Below are 3,091 nucleotides of genomic sequence, written 5' to 3' on the forward strand. Positions count from 1 at the left end.
CCAACTGGCCCTAGCATCCCAGCACTTAAAAAAACATTTAAAAGCCCCGCACTCACCAGCTGCTGCAGTGGCTTCTGGGTGTATCCCTGGCTATTCTGGGCAGCGTTCCCTCTTAGAGCCAGCTTAGAGGGAGTGCTGCTTCTGGGTCGGCACATGTGACTGGTCGCAGGGAGACCCCTCCCCCAGTTGGTGCCCCCCCCCCCAACTCAGGAGGCACCAGTCACCCATGCAGGCAGAGGATGGGACCTGATTTGGAGATTTGGCTGATTCGGCGGAGGCTGAATCTCCAAATCAGATTCAACTGAATCAATTCGGGACAGTGATTCAAATCATTGAATTGAATCATTGTCCCCCGAATTGGCCAATTCTGAATCCATATACCATCTATATCTGTGCTGGGAATGTAAAGGAACTGAGCAGTAGGTAAGGAAACTAATGCCATGGACTTGATTTTAATTTAAATTCTTTTAGTTTTACCCCGTTTACCCTGGTGGACTTTTAAAAATGAAATACTAGTGGATCTAGTGGAGCATGTAGTCAGTTAGTAGAATTCATTGATCAACCTGGCCAAATTTTTAAAATGGTAAATTGAGCCCAAAATGATTAAAAACATACTATGCAATGAGCCTTTTTATTAGACTAACTTTCCTCACTGAGAATAAACACAGAGAATTAACTAGATGAAGGAGTGTCAAACTCATCTGGCCCCGGAAGCCATGTGAGTGATGTGGGGCTGGTCCAGGGGCTGGATTGAGCCAACAGGCCCATGTTCTCTGGAACCCCTTCCACTCCTCCCCATGCTGAATCCAGCACTTTCAGTGCTCACTCCAGGCTCTGTACCACATATAATACCAATTCCGGTGTGGGAGCCCCCATGTAGCACAGAACATGGTGGCTGTTTTGGCCATTCCAGGACCCACGCTACACAGGGCACCTATGCAAGCTAGTCTAGGACTGTGCTGCTCAGGCCGATCTGCAACCCATGCTACATGTGGTGCCTGTGGGCACTATGGGCAGCATGGGTCCTGGGCCAGCTGGATCAGGTGCTGTGTACGATGTGCCTTCCAGTCTTGGTCCATGGGGCCAATCTGGGTCAATTCAGACCTAGAGGAAGCACCAGGATCTGGAAAGGAGCTTTGTAGGCTGTATGTTTGACACCTCTGGCCTAGATCTTCAAAGAAATGTAGGCATTTAACTCATATTGGTTTCAGCAAGTCCCTAAATCCCACCAATTTTAGGGGAAGACTATGAACTGCCCCTCACATTGTGATGACATGCATAGGAGAAAGTGTAAGAATGAGGGGCACCACTTTTTTTTCCTCATCTCTTTGCTGCCAGGTTTTTAGAGGAGATACTGAAAGCATGAGACAGAATGAGTCACAGCAATAGCTTGTCATTAGTTTAATGAGAAGAGATATAAACAGAGGGAGCACACTTGGTGAATTTTCTTACCATCTTCAACTATAAACTACAGGAAATTAGGACAGAAAATACTCGCTCCAGTGCATGCTGGGCTGCATGTTCAATTAACATTAAAACGAAAATGTTAACATCTAGTTTGAAAACAACAGTTCGCCATTGTACTAGATGCCCAGTTACTGGAAATGGAAAAAAAAGTAAAATCAGACATTGCATGTACCTTGTCTGAGTTTAACATCTTGGGGAATTATCTGCCCAGTTTTCAAGCATGGTCAGTAACTAGAAGTACTCCCTGTTTTCCAAATGGGAGCTAAACTCTCTTTAATACCTGGCTGATTCTTTAAATAATTCTCCTCTGGGAAAGGTAGTGCTCTCTGTTGGTAAAATAAATGGTCAGTATGTACCAATTGGACAAGTTAGCAATTACCTGCCAAGAACCTCAGTCTGAATCTCTCTTTGTGTTCCATGTTGTTACCTGATTTCTATAAAATAGTTTCAACCACATTTAACCAAAAGATATTATAAGGAACCAAATATGACTAATTACTCAAAAACACTAAAATGTCAGCTGTAAAAGGTAATAAGTAGGGATCCCAAAAGTCACTCAAAATCCACATTTTTCCATGATTAAAATGAAACACCACTAATACATAGATGTATATATAGTGGTATTTCATTTTAATCATGGAAAACTGTGGATTTTGGGTCCCTTTTTTAAACCAAAAATTGGAGATTTTTTTTTTATCAGAGAAAACCAGGGTCCCTGGCCATAAGATATAAATCATGGGAGTGAAACTCCTAACATCATGAATGTTGTGAAAATTAAGCCTACCTCCATGAGATTACTACTGGGGAATAGAGAAATTGGATGACAAAGGGGAAAACTTTCACAAAAAATAAAACAAGTTGTTACAACTTCATAGGATTCAAAATAGACCGTTTTCTTTATTTTTTTCAACAATTTTTACTGAAAGTTGTATTAAAATCTTTTCTTTGCTTTTAAACAGAAAACCACTGACCAAATATTTTCAATGCTAATTTTTAAAGTTAGTTTGGTTAAAATAATTATAACAACTCTATGGCTTGCTCTACAGAAATGAAAAATTTCCAGAAGATTTTGTTGTTCAGAAGAGTTTGAAACTATAATTTAAAATTTCACAACAATTTCAAGCAGTTCTATATGGGAGGTTGGGGGCTTGAAGCAATGCACATCCCCCGTGGACCTTCAATAAAGAACTGTCCGGCAGGTGCCTGCCTTAGGGCTCTGGAGGCACAGGTGAGGGAGCTCCAGGAGGAGGTTAGCAGGCTGAGGGGGATCAGGGAGGCGGAGGAGGAAATTGACAGTTATATCCTTTCCCTGCAGGACCAGGCACCGAAAGAAGAAGCAGCCCGGGGAATGCCCTCCACAGCAGAGTGGCAGACGGTTACAGCCAGGACTGGAGCAGCTCGCAGAGAATCGGTACCAGCTTCTCCAGTCCGACTGGAGAACAGGTACGAGACTCTGGCTACCCTGCAGGAGATGGAAGGGGAGGAGGAAACCCTTGGGCAGGAAGAAACAACACATTCTTCACACTCCGAACAGGTCAAGAGATCCAAGAGGACCCAGAGGAGGAGGCGACGAGTGCTTGTCATAGGCGACTCCATCCTGAGAGGTATGGAGGGGCCCATCTGT

The sequence above is a fragment of the Alligator sinensis genome, unplaced genomic scaffold (genome assembly GCF_000455745.1).
Source record: "Alligator sinensis unplaced genomic scaffold, ASM45574v1 scaffold603_1, whole genome shotgun sequence".
Lineage (NCBI taxonomy): Eukaryota > Metazoa > Chordata > Crocodylia > Alligatoridae > Alligator > Alligator sinensis.